Here is a 15,052-nt window from a genome sequence, read left to right as displayed (position 1 = left end):
TAATATTTTGGCAGGAAGAATAAAAAAGCATATAATCTAAATGGTGAAAGAATGTGGATCTTTGAGACACAGAGGGTTTGGGTGCCCTAGTGCATGACCTGGTACAAAGTTAGTATGTAGTACAGTGTCGAGAGTGTGGCGCTGGAAAAGCACAGCAGGCCAGGCAGCATCTGAGGAGCAGGAGAATCAACATTTTGGGCATAAGCCCTTCATCAGGAATGCTTGTGCCTGAAATATCGATTCTCCTGCTCCTCAGATGCTGCCTAGCCTGCTGTGCTTTTCCAGTGCCAAACTCTCGATTCTGATCTCCAGCATCTGCAGTGCTCACTTTCTTCTAATATGTAGGTACATCAAATAATGAGGAAAGCCAATATGATATTATAGTTTATTGCAAAGGGAATTAAATACAAAAATAGGGAGTTTATAGTTTACAGGGCATTAGTGAGACTGGATTTGCAGTACTCTGCACAGTACTGGTCACCTTATTTAAGTTAAAAATCACATAACACCAGGTCATAGTCCAACAGGTTTACTTGGGAGTACAAGCTTTCGGAGCACTGCCCCTTTGTCAGGTAACTGGTCAAAGCTTGTACTTCCAAATAAACCTGGTGTTGTGTGATTTTTAACTTTGTCCACCCAGTCCAGCACCAGCACCAGCACCAGCACCAGCACCAGCACCAGCACCAGCACCAGCACCAGCACCACTACATCATGGCCACCTTATTTAAGTAAGGGTCCTATTAGTGGCAAACATCACTTGTTGCATCGTACATTGTGAAATAGCCAGCTTAATCTGTGGCTTTGAGACCCCTTACCCTTAGACTGGGAACTTTCAGCAATGACAAGTACTGACCATATCAAACAAACCCACACTTGAACAACTCATAATGATTTAACATTAGATGTGAATTTACAATTGGACAAAATTTGTTGGATAATCCTGACGGTGCAAGGAATTAACTGACTACAAATTTAGGATTGTCAGTCTCTACCAATCATAAGCCACTTTCCAACCAATGGGCACTCCCCTTTTGGGCAGTGCAACTATTGGTTCTCTGCTTGAATTTGAATCATTGCAAAATATCCTGAAAGGTGCAAGACAAAAAGCACCAACAAATGAGTCTTTTTTCAGCAAGACTGTAAATGTCTTTGAATGTGAAATCTTGTACTTTAGCTCTTTCCATCTGGCATGGCAAATTCATTGGCTGGTATGAGATGGTAACATTGTACATATTGTATTCTTTTTTAGCACAGTGGTAAGGACACATTACACAATATCAGGTTGTCCTCAACTGTGAAGTTAGGACTTTCAAATTATTGTTTCTCCTTTCTGCTAACCCGAACAAACAGAATACTTAATTAGACCCATAACTCTGCCAAATCTGAAGTTTCAATCCTCAGAATTAAAGGATGAAAGACTTCAATATTGTCAAATTCAAACAATCTTCTACAGTGCTGTAACATGCAAAATCCTGAGCCCAGATGTACCAAAGTTCAGACTATCCCTAGTGCTTCAACAAAAAGATTTATTTTATCTTAGATTCCATTTTTGTCATCATCCACTCAGTGCTGAAAAATAACAACTGATTACCTCGAGGTTCATTTTGCATGCCATTTTAACATGCATTGTCAGCTTTAAAACTGCTAAGAAATGAAAATTAAATATGTCGGTGAAAGGAGCTGAGATTGAAGGCACTGATTTACAGTTTCCAAGGTTACATTGAGCAAATGGTTTGGTCAGTAAATCAGAAACCAGAGGATATTAGATAATTACAAAAAAGAACCAGAAGCAGATTGAGGGAAGATTTGATTGTACAGGATTCTGACAGGTTCAGATGAAGTCACTAAAGAAAAGCTATTTTCATTCAGTGAAGGCAGAAGGACTATGGGACCAAAACTGGAATACTGTGAACAGCTTTGAACCCTTTTTAATGAAAGATATTCTGGCATTAGAGGTAGTCCAGAAAAGGTTCGCTAAGCTAATACCAGGTAAGGAGAGACTGTCTTATAAGGAGAGGTTGACTAGATTGAACCTTGTACTCATTCGAATTTTGGAGAATGATTCGAATATACATGATTTGTGAGACACTTGATAGGGTAGAACGATTGTTCCTCCTTGTGGGAGAGTCAAGGACCAAAAGATATATTCTCAGACTAAGGGGTTGCACATTTAAGATATAGATGAAGAGGAATTTCTTCTGTCAATATCTAGTGAATCTATGAAATTCCTTACTACACAGGGCTATCAAGATTGAGTCATCCGTACGTTCAAGTTGTGAAATGGACAGATGTTTAATCTGTAAGGTATCAAGGGTTTTGGGGAAAGGGCAGGAAAGTGGAATTCTGGATTATCAGATCAATCATGATCTCGTTGAATGATAGAGCAGACTTATGGGCTGAATGAGCCTGTATTATGGGTCACAGATTTATGGTTGTGGCCGTGTGTGTGTGTGTGTTGTAAAGAAGCGAGTGATAGTGCTTGGAATTCACTGCCACCACTTCTGCGCTGTAATAATTTAAATTATATATCAAGCCCTCAGATGACAAAGGTGGCATAGTGGTGAGGGGTAGGGGTGAGTATTCCCATTGCTTATCCACCTCTGTTAGAATCTTGGCAGCAATGGCAGGCGGTCCAACTTCCCTGAGCTAATACAGGTCATAAAGTGGCCATTCTTCGAGGCGTAATTGGTCTTTTACTGTGTTTTGAAGCCAAGTGAACTCCGTGCCATCTTAGCTTCGGATTTATCCTCCATCACCGTTTCTCCAAGGACTGCTGCCACTCCTGACGCTGCTGAGATTTGCTAGTAGACATCCTTTCACATCACCGTTTTGGGATTGCACTATAGGCTCACCAATAGTCGAGAACAAATTATGACGACATGTATGGAGATCTCAGATATCTGTAAAAATAATAGATTTTAACTTTCAAAATATAGACTGGGACTGCCATAGTGCTAAGAGTTTGGATGGAGAGAAATTTGTAAAATGTGTGCAAGAAAATGTTCTTATTCAATATGTGGATGTACCTACCAGAGAAGGAGCAAAACTTGACCTTTTGTGGGGAAGTAAGGCAGGGCAAGTGATTGAGGTGTCAATAGAGGAGCACTTTAGGTCAAATGATCATAATTCTATTAGTTTTAAAATTGTTATGGATTGATCTGATACAAAAGTTAACGTTCTAATTGGCATAAGGCTAATTTTGACATTATTAGCCACGAAATTTCAAAAGTTCATTGGGAGAGGCTGTTCACAGGAAAAGGGAGATTTGGAAATGGAAGACCCTCCAAAATGAGATTACATGAGTTCAGAGACATTATGTTCCTGTTAGTGTGAAGGGCAAGGCTGATAGGTGTAGACAATACTGGTTGACTAAAAAAATTAAGACTCTGGTCAAGAAAAAGAAGGTATATGTCAGGTATAGACAGCTGGGATTGACTGAATCCTGAGAAGAGTATAATGGCAGGGGGGAAATCAGGATGTCAAAAAGGGGACATGAGATAGTTTTGACAAATAGGGTTAAGAAGAATCCAAAAAGATCGTACAAACACATTAAGGACACAAGAATAAATAGAAAGAGAATAGGGCTCATTAAAAATCAACGAGGCATTTTATGAGTGGAACCACAGGAGATGGTTAAGATACTAAACAAATATTTTGCATCAGTACTCACTGTGGAGAAGGACATGGAAGCGAGGGAACTTGGGAAATAAGTTGTGATGCCTTGAAAGAGTCCGCAAGGTAGAAGAGGAGGTGCTTGAGATCTTAAAATGCATAATGGTTGATAAATCCCCAGGACCTGATCAAGTGTGGGAATCTAAGGAAAAGATTGCTGGGCCCCTTGCTGAGATATTTGTATCATCAACAGCCACAGGTAAGGTGCTGGAAGACTGGAGGGTGACGAATGAGGATGCCATTAATTAAGTAAGGTGGTAAGGAAAATCTGGGGAACTATACATCAGTGAGACTGATGTAAATGGTGGGTAAGCTGTTGGAAGGGATTCTGTGGGACAAGATTTACATCCAGTTGGAAAGGCAAGGACTAATTAGGGATAGTCAACAAGGTCTTGGACATGGGAATTGTATTGAGTTTTTTTGAAGTGGTGACAAAGAAGATAGATGAAGGCAGAGCGATAGAGGTTGTCTATATGAATTTTGCAAGGCATTCGACAAGATTCCACATGATAGACTAGGTGGCAATCCAGGGGGAACTAGCCAATTGGATGCAAAATTGCCTTGAAGGTCGGAGATAGAGAGTGGTAATGTAGGGCTCTTTCTCGGACTGGAAGCCTCTGACCTGTATGCTGCAAGGATGGGTGCTAGGTCCACTGTTTTTTTGTCATTTATATAAATTATTTAGATGTGAATATAGGAGGTACGGTTAGTAAATTTGTAGATGGCACCGACATTGATGATGTATTGGACAACAAAGAAGGTTATCACAGAGTACAACTGAATCTTGATCAGCTAGGCCAATGCGCTGAGAAGTGGCAGATGGAGTTTAATTTAGATAAATGTGAGGTGTTGCATTTTGGTAAGACAATCAGTTAATGGAAGGGCCTTGGGGAGTGATGCTGAACAAGGAGAACGAGGAGTGCAGGTGCACATTTCCTTGAAAGTAGAGTAGAGCGTAAACAGAGTGGTGAAGAAGGTGTTTAGCACACTTGCCTTTGTTGGTCAGTGTAATGAATATCGGAGTTGGGATAACATATTGCAGCTGTACAGGACATGCTTTTAAAATACAGCATTCAATTCTGGACTAGAGGCAAAGAAATTGCAGATGATGGAATCCATAGTAGACAAGCAGGAGGCTGAAAGAACACAGCATGCCAGGCAGCCTTCGGATGTGGAGAAGTCAATGTTTTGGGTATAACCCTTCTTCAGGTCTGGGGTTGGGGGTAAGGGGAGCTGCAGATAAAGGGAAGGGGAGGGGGAGGGTATTGGGTGGGAAGAGGGGCAGCGTAGTGATTTTCTGCAAGGTACTCTTTTGCACTTAACACACTGGTAGAATCTCTTTAGATTCTCCTTTAACTTACCTGCCAAAGCTCTCTCATGTCTCCTTTTTGCCCTCTTGATTTCCCTCTTAAGCGTACACCTGTACTCTTCAAGACATTCACTTGATCCCAGTTGTCTATACTTGACATATGCCTCCTTGTTTTTCTTGACCTGAGTCTCAATATCTCCAGTCATTCAATGTTCCCTACTCCTGCCAGTCTTGCCATTCACACTAACAGGAATATGTTGGGCCTGAATTCTTCTTATCTCGCTTTTCAAAGCCTCCATCTGCCTCATATCCCTTTATCTGAGAGCAACCTCCCCTTATCAACTCTAGAAAGTTCCTGTCAAAGCTCATCAAAATTGGCCTTGTTCCAATTAGAACTTTAACTTGTGGACAGGACCTAACCCTTGCTATAACTATTTTAAAACTAATAGAAGGATGGTCATTGGTTCCAAACTGCTCTCCCTACTTATACCTCAGTCACTTGCCCTGCCTTATTTCCCAAGAGCGGGTCAAGATTTGCCTTTTCTCTAGTTGGGCCATAAACACATTGATTGAGAACGTTTCCATGAATACACTTAACAAATTTCCCTTCATCCAAGCCCTTGACACGATGGCAGTCCCAGTCTATGTTTGCAAAGTTAAAATCCCCTACTACCACGAATCTGACAGAATTATCTCTAATGTCTGCAATGTCCCCACATATTTGCTCCTCAATCTCCCACTGACTACTGGAGGGCCTACAGGAACCTCCCATCAAAGTGATCACCCCTTTTTATTTCTTATTTCCCCTTATAGCATTACTGGATGATCCCAAAGGCCGTGATGTTTACCCTAATCAAAAATGCCACTCCACTCTTCTCTTTGCTTTCTTTAATATCTGTACACTGGAACATTGGGCTGCCACTCCTGTCCCTCCCTCAGCGATATTTCTGTCATAAATATGGCAACCCAATCCCATGTTCCCCTCCATGCCCTGAGTTCATCCGCCTTACCAGTCAGGCCTTTTAGTTTGAAATAAATGCAGCACGGCGGCACAGTGGATCAGTGGTTAGCACTGCAGTCTCACAGCACCAGGGACCCGGGTTCAATTCCAGCCTTGGGTGACTGTTTGTCTCGAGTTTGCACATTCTCCCTGTGTCTGCTTGGATTTCCTCTGGGTGCTCTGGTTTCCTCCCACAGTCCAAAGGTGTGCAGATCAGGTGAATTGGCCATGCTAAATTGCCCGCAGAGTTAGATTAATTACTTACAGTGTGGAAACAAGCCCTTCGGCCCGACAACCCACCCAGACCCCTACACCTAACACTACTTTAGCATGGCCAATTCACCTAACCTGCACATCTTTTGGACTGTGGAAGGAAACCGGAGCACCTGGAGGAAACCCACGCAGACACGGGAAGAATGTGCAAACTCCACACAGACGGTCGCCCAAGGTGGGAAATGAACCCAGGTCTCTGGCACACTAGTCAGGGGGAAATGGGTCTGGGTAGGTTACTCTTCGGAAGGTTGGTGTGGACTTGTTGGGCTGAAGGGCCTGTTTCCACACTGTAGGGAATCTAATCTAATTCATCTTGTTCCTTGCCACACTCTTACCTGCTTGTTCTCTTTAAATTCTGCCCTCGCATCAACCTTCTCTTTTGTCTCAGTACTAATTAGGATCCTGGTCCCACCACACTCCCCTTGCCACAAAAACCAAGCAAGCAAGCAACCAGACTAATTTAAAACCTCCCAAGGAGCTCTAGAAAATCTCCCTGCCAGGATATTGGTCACCCTTCAATTCAGATGCAATCCCTTCCTCTTGTGCAGTTTACTTCTGCCTCAGAAGAGATTCCAATAAGCCAAAAAGCTGAATCTCTACCCCCTAACCATACATTTATCTGCCCTATCCTATTCCGACTCTCACTAGCATGTGTCACCTGGAATAATCCCGTGAATACTACCCTTGAAGTTCTGCTTTGTAACCTTCTGCCTAATTCCCTACGTTTACTCTGCAGGACCTCATCCAATTTTCTACCTGTGTCAGCATCAATGTGTACAATGACCTTCAACTGCACTTCCACTGTATCTTTACAGTTTAAAACATTAAGACAAAACTGTAGAAAATGGTTAAATAATTCACTGCGTTTCCATGAAATAACTTGCTTTGCAATTGGTCATCAACTAAAAACACAAGTGACACATTTTGCAACTGAACTGGGAGAGTTTTCATCGAGATAACAAAACTTACACTATACTGAAAGATGAAAAGTAAAGTCATGAACAGTTTCTCTCAATAAAAAGACGAGGTTTTGTTCTTTGTTACTCACGTGCATCCATTTAGTTTGGTCATTTTTCATCTATGCAGCAGCAAAACCCAATCATCAAAATAAACAATTTCCAAATAAAACTTCTGAAAAATTTATTTTTCCTGACTTCGATTGCACTGTTTTGCCTACTTTGTCTGTTTGGAGTGAGGTTTAAACATAGATTTGCAACATCAAAGACATCAAGAGTTTTAAATGTACACAAGGGTAGTATTAACTTTGCCTGCCTGCAGTCTTGCCGTTTACCAGCATAAAACCCTCATGTTGTTCAATTCCTTTGGTACTGAAGGCTAAAATGTTAAGCAAGTAAACCCAGCACGTGATGTGTATGGAGTTTATTTCACTGTTAACCTAGGGGCAGTACAATTCTGTCTGTTTGTGAGATAACAATAATGATAAACAACAATATGCGCAAGAACAGAAAAACAGGAGTGGGCAAATCAGCCCTTTGAGCCGATTCTGCTTCTCAATGAGTTTAGAGTTAATCCACAACTGAACATTATATCTTTGCCTTTGTTCAATATACTTTCTGTCATGGTTAATGAAAAAAAACCCTCCAACTTGAAATGAATGATTGATCAAGCACCATTTCTAAAAAAAACTTCATTCTGTCAAGGCATATAAGCGTCAATAACAAGGCCAGCAATTGAGTTTTCATTTGAAAGTATCTAGGGCTAGGGATCTCCGTTTAAAAATCAGGGGTCATCATTTAAAACAGAAATGAGGCAAAATGTTTTCTCTCAGATAGTCATGAGGCTTTGAACTCTTTTCCTGAAATGATGTTGGGTGCAAAGTCTTTGAGAATTTTTAAGACAGAAAGGGAGTAAGGACCAAGCCTTTTTAGTTCTGCGTCTTTCAAACATTGTGGATTACAAGGAGAAAGAATTGTTTTTAAAAACAGGGATTTACGAAGATGGCTGCTGAATTCACAGCAAGCAATTTTATACCTATCGTGAACTCTCCTTTTTTTGTGGCAATGTGCAGATGGTCAGGAACCGAGGAATTGTTTACAAGTGAAGCTGATTGGCTCTCTGCTGAGTAGGTTGGAAGTGGAAACAAACTACAGAAACAAAGACACACAGAGAGCAAAATACACAGTAGTATGTACTGTTGTTCTTCTCAGTAGAAGCTACCTGTTTTCTGAAGTAAAAAAAAACTTAAACTTGAAGAATAGCAGTTCCCTTCCCTGCATCAGTTGCTGCCAGATGTCACTTTTGAATTGTTAAATCAGAGGCATTTCCAGTCACTCTGTACCTCTTACAAATCAGTGGAAGCTTTCAGAGAAAGACAATTGAACACCAAGGGTTGGCCAGCTGCAGTAGGATCATCTCAACTTCAGAATCTGGAAGTAGAAACCAATGAATCTATTTTCCCTATTTGTTTATGTTTATATGTGTGTGTAAATGGGAGTTTATAAGGGGATTGGAGTTTGAGTTAAAAGTGTTATAATTTGATGGTTTACATTGGTTTTCATATAGCTACAGTCTAATTACTTATAATAATACTAATTTTTATGGGGTGCTGAAACCTGGTTCACGCTTTCTATCAACTCTATCTGAAAGTCAGGCAGTTGGGGTACTGTGTGTACCTTCAATGTTTAACATTTGGTACAACTCCAAGAATACCTAATTCAATTTATGGCACACTACCCCAGTGGATCGTAATAGGGGATAGATTCTTGGTAAGCAAGGGGTCTAATTATATAGTGGAACCGTCTTGAAGTGGCCAAATGACTTACCCCTGCTTCATGTTCTCATGTTTGTCTGTTGTCAATCCTTAAATGCCTTTGAGCCGTGTCTTGCTGGGCCATTCATAAGGCAGTTAATAATCAAACATATTGCTGTGGATCTCGAGTGAAGTGCACATCAGACCAGGTAAGGACAGCAAACTTCCTTCCAAAAGCAAACAAGATGAGTTCTTACAACACTGCGATACAATAATGGTGACCAGTACTGAGACGAGCTGTACTCAATTCCAGCTTTTTTAAAAATGGAATTTAAATTCATTTAAAATTCAAATACCAGTACAATCCCATCTTCCTACTTGTGGAAGAAAATTACAAACTTCTGCTATGCCTGTGTTAAAAATGTTTCCTAATTTCACTCCTGAAAAGTCTGGCTCTAATCTTTTGAATAATCAGGCCTGGATTTCTGAATTATCAGAAATGTTTTCTTCCCAGATACCCATCGATTCTACTTAAGCCATGAAGTGGAGGTGCCGGTGTTGGACTAGAGTGGACATCAGCTGACCAAGGAGCTTGTGATTTCAAACCTTGTGATTTCAAATAAACCTGTTAAACTATAAATTGGTGTTGTGTGAATTCTGACTCAGTCCTATTCAACACAAAATTTCAATCAACTTGTCTTTTAAACATATCAATTCCAGGAAATAATTTGGGGATCAGATAGCAGCCTTTGTAAGCAGGTTTGGGAGTTGACCTAGTATGTTGTCTAATTGGTGTCAAAATGGGTAACATCTCAAACCAGAAAAAAAAGCGCTATTCTATTCCATGAAGCAAGCAGTAATGAATAGAATCAGTTCCTCACCTTTATACAGTGCTTAAGCACTTACTTAGAGATATACATTGTACTTGCTGACTCAACCACCACCTTTCCACTGTGGTCCTAGATATAGAAATACAAATATATCCACAGTTCCTTCTTTAAACAATTAAAATACACAGAAAGCACACAAATATTTGATGCATTTTTATAGCACTTCTGATATCATGAAAGACATTTCACTGATACTATAAAACAACATTTGCCACCAAGACAAAAAAGGAGATATTAGAATGAAGAATCAACAGCTGGTCAACAAGACAAATTCCTTGAAAGTCCTTAAACATTTAGCTATTCCAATACAGTTGCTCAGTAGCAGCAGTGTGTGGAATTTGCAAGATGCACTGCTGAACATTTTATTTCGAAGGACAAGGGCAACAGATAGGAACAACACCACCTGCAAGTTGCCCCACAAGCTACTGATCATCCTGACTTGAAATATTTTTCTGTTCCTTCAATTCATTGAATCAAAATCCTGGAATTCTCTCCCAAATGATTTTCTACATCTATCTACACCACATGGACTACAGCAGTTCAAGAAGGCAGCTCACCACCACTTTCTCAAGGGCAACTAGAGTCAGTGACATAAATACTGGCCCAGCCAGTGACACCCATGTCAAAAAGATAAGGTTCGTGAGGCGGAGGGATTGGCAGAGCTTTGTGTCCAGGCGGCTGAAGGCATGACCACCATTGGTAGAGTGGTTGAAATCAGGGATATGCAAGAGTCAGGAATGAAAGGTCTTGGAGGGGTTAAGGGGTAAGAAAGTTCTCAAAAGTAGGGAGGGATTTGCAAACAAAGCTGAAGGCTGCAGTGTGTAAAGCATTAAAAGGAAGGAGCAAAAGCAATAAGAAACTACAGTCAAACTGGAAACTAACTTAGAATCATGTCACCAACATTATGTTATGGACCAGGCCAAACCTCTTCAAAATATATCAAGAAGACAACCTATATTCCAAGGGTAGTGATTGCAACAAAGTCAGTCAGACGGACATCGTAGAATATGAGTTCCCTGATTGGGGCTATTAATGTGGTTCAATCAGGAAGCCTGGCTAATAGATAAGAACAGGAATGTCAGACACTCAGAGCTGGCTTGAAGGGAGCTAGATAAGTGTCAAGGACTTTCTAAGTGTAAATAAAGGGTGACTTGATGACAGGATACTGGCCTCTGTGTGGTTATTTCACCAACCTTTTGTTATTTTTAAAGGCAAGTGTAAGGCATTGAGTTTCAGATGCAATTTGATTGGTCAATCGTCCAGACTTGAAGCAAGACACACTTTGCTCTCACACTATAGTTAAAATATTTTTTAAAATAATTGAAATAACTCTATTGGAAAGCTTCACAGAATAATAGATTATTTAACTACTAAAAGACAACTGTTTCATTTCCTGATGAAGGGCTTTTGCCCAAAACGTTGATTTTCCTGCTCCTCGGATGCTGCCTGAACTGCTGTGCTTTTCCAGCACCACTCTATTCTAAAAATACACCCTTGGCAAAGGCAAATTCAGTAAAACAGATTGTCTCACAGTCCCGGAAGAAAGAACATCAAAAGAAAAATCTGAGAGAGAGAGAGAAAACTCAAGAGTTCTGCTGTATCAGGGAAAGACATATAGCAGTTTCCAAACCTTAACAGCTATTGAAAGTTAAACTAAAACCCTCGTTCTGTGGGAGCTTGACCCCACCATTTCATGCTGCTTCTATCATTCCAATTTTGAAAAACAGCCCCAAAGCCTCACAAGCTGCTTACTTTATTGGTTTGGAACAGACTGCATGTTACCTCTGTCTCAACCTCTCTTCATTAAACAAAAGGTCAAAATACACCTCTTAAAGCCATAATATAGTCACAATTACAAGTGTATAATAACTGCTTGGAATGAGAAACAAGCAGGACTGTTCCAAGTTGAAAATTAATGACAAAGAATTGACACCAATTCTAAACTTTAAACTTTCCTTTGGTTTGAACTTTGTTATTTTAGTGAAATGTTGGATGTTTTTCAAAATGCATCCTGACTATCTGTAGGAAACTATAATGGTATGAACTCAATACCTCTTCATAAACCCTCCAGCTCCAAATACATCACTTGACTGCTCCCATATAAAAGAGAATTGTCTCACAGCCAAAATAAACATGTAAATCAACTGGAAATGTTACGCCAGTGGAACATAGTACACAAACCTGCCCAAAAAGGGTTTTATTCTCCAGTCACATCAAATTAAATAAAGCACAAGTCACCAAAGCATCATGCTTCACAATTGCTGAATTAAAAATCTAGAGCTTTCAATACACTAATCTTCGGCATCAATTTTTGCCATTAATTCTGAGGCTATGTGGTCCTAGATAAAGTTTTCTGTATACTAAGTTGTTAGATGCCAAGATAATTAGTTTCTTATTAACCTTGCTGCAAAAAATTGGATTGAAACAATCACTAACAAAAGCTGATATAAACAAGCTTACAAACCTGTCCATAAAGAAACAACAAAAAAGCCCATATGTTCTTGTCCAAAACTCTGCCTCTTTTCAAAGAACAAAACATTCTAAGTGCTCATTTTATGCTTCACAATAAAATAATACCAGGCTGTTACCAGGACCAAGTGTAATTATTTTCATATTTGAATATAGTTTAATTGCTGCATCATAATGGACTCAACTATTTTGAAATTCACCAAAACCTAGCAAATCCGGTTTGTGCCATTCTTAAATAAAATAATCAGTGCAGTCAGAATAAACATTTCAAAACGATAAGTGTGCAATTTTTTAATGTGTCAGGTCTTGCAGGTCTCTGACAGAAATAACTGTTCGACTTCCAAACTTGAGAAAAAATATGGTTTCCACACAGCACATGCTTTTGACTGATGGAGGGGAAGAAAGAAAGAAAGTTATCTGTCAATGCTAAGCTTCAACAAGCTTAACTGATTCATCTTGGCACAATCAGGTTTGTTAAAGCAATTATCTGATTTTATACCTCTGCAAGTCATTTGCTGTTCAGTGGAAAATTTGAAATTTATGACTGAGGCAAAGTTGCAGTGGCTCAACACATGATAACTGATGTTAAGATGTCGGTGAGTGGAAATGAAAGCACAAATGATGTTCCTGATGTTAAAAATGCGAAGTTGTATTTAGGCACTACTTCAAAAGAAAGAAATGTAGTCTCCGAGCACCTCCTAGCTGTTGGATCATGATCAACATCACAAAAAGATCTGAGTGGCTTGTCATCACACATGGAAATGAGATGGTATGCAATGCATCAAGGTTTCAAAAAATAAAAATGTTTCAAAAAAATATACGGTTGTCAGTCAAAACTGTAAATCGCATCTTTATAGATTTAACTTAGTACTCATTTACACAAGTAATAATTGATATTTTACAACATACATATTCAAACAAATTTATTTGCTCCTAACTATTTTTCTTCTCAAATGTCTTCAATAATAATTCAGATGTATTAAAAGTAATGAACATATTGTCAAGATTTGGAAATAATATTTAGTTGGTCCTTACAATATGAAATACTCAATTATCTTTTGTGTGTATTTTTAAGAGTGCCTCGGAGTTCAATGTTTTTCATTTTTCTCAGAATTTATGCTGAATTTACTTTTGTTAGGTCAGCGGAGTTAAGGCAAGCATCTAAATCTAATACAACATATCCTGCTCTGTTCTCTTTAAAGATTCATATAACTTTCCTTGCTTGCAAATTAAGGATGTGCAACCCACTTGTATGTTCTTAATCATCCATTCAGGTTTATCATTGATACAACAAAAGTAAGATTAAAAGATGAATTTATGGACTGAATAATAGTCATTTGGGGGAACAACACACATGTTTCTCCTCTTGGAGATGTATTCATTCATCTGAGGGGGAAGCCAACTGGTCCTTTGAGTTTGAATTGTATAAGAATTACAACAGCAAGGTGGATTATTCTTTTATAGTTATGAATTCACAGTGCAAGAGCTGCCAATAATTCAACAAGTCCTGTCTAAGGGCAGAGCCTTCTTGATTTTAAGCAAATAGGCTGGAAAGCAGAATTAGGAGGACATGTAGATATGAAGGAAATCTTTCTGATGGCTGATGAATGGCAGGTAGTGAACTTGAAGAATTAAATCTATTTTTGTGAACAATTGGAGAACGTCGCGATGCAACTGCTACTGAAATCAAAGTTTGGTAGGTTGCAGCAGGCAACTTGCTGAAAGTTGGTTGAGGTATCCTGAAGGATTCCTGAGCCAGTTTCTAGCCTCAAGCCGTCACCAGCGCCTCTCCTCCAACCTTACCCCGGTCACCACAAATCTTCACTGGAGCAGCATGGATCAGAGGGTGACAGCTGGGGAGAAACCATCCAGGGCTATTTTTTGCAAGATTTCAAATGTATTTCAGAAGGGTGCCTCTAGATGGAGGCACTGAGACTCCCAGACAGCCCTTCTGTTTGGGCTTGCGGCCTTAGGAATGAGCTTGCTATGTAGAATTGGACAGTGGTTTAATTTAATTGACCACCTTTGGAAAGATCTTGGAGTCTGGAGGCACTGATAGCAACTTCATTTTTTGCCCCCAAACCCTTCACTCTTTTCTGGATCAAAACTTTGACTCGTGAATATGAATGAGTAACAATATTTGGAGAAGAAATTATTCTTTATTGGAAGATTCCTTATTTTTAAATTGTGTCCATTGGAGCTGGAATTTCCCCACAAGGAAGATTGTCTCTCACCAGTTACCCTGTTGAGACCCCCCTTCAGAATTCTATATTTCAATAAGCTCGTAGAACATAGAACAACACAGCGCAGAAAAGGCCCTTTGGCCCTCGAAGTTGCACCAACCTGTGAACTAATCTAGTTCACAGGCCCTCCACACTGATCCCCCTACACTATCCTCTCATTTTCACCTCTCATTTTTCTCAACTTCAGTGAGTATAGGTATAATCTGATTCATTTTTCCTCATAAGCAATTTTTTCATCTCAGGAATCTTGAAAGTATCCTCTGAATGTCCTCCAAAGCAAGGATCCTTCTTAAATAAGGAGGCTCAAACTGCATGATGATATACTGGATGTGGTCTTAGTCATTTCCCAGACAGTTACATGAAGGGTTTTGAAATTAATCTCTTAAAAATGATCCTGACACATGACAATGTTAAAATGCTGAATATTCCACCCAAACTTAAATGATTGCAAAGATGACCAGAATGTGTAATGAAATTGTAATCAAC

The sequence above is a fragment of the Chiloscyllium plagiosum genome, unplaced genomic scaffold, assembly GCF_037043375.1.
Source record: "Chiloscyllium plagiosum isolate Xiang-an unplaced genomic scaffold, Cpla_swu_hap1 HiC_scaffold_1, whole genome shotgun sequence".
Taxonomy (NCBI): domain Eukaryota; kingdom Metazoa; phylum Chordata; class Chondrichthyes; order Orectolobiformes; family Hemiscylliidae; genus Chiloscyllium; species Chiloscyllium plagiosum.
Note: the sequence above shows the minus strand (reverse complement) of the source record.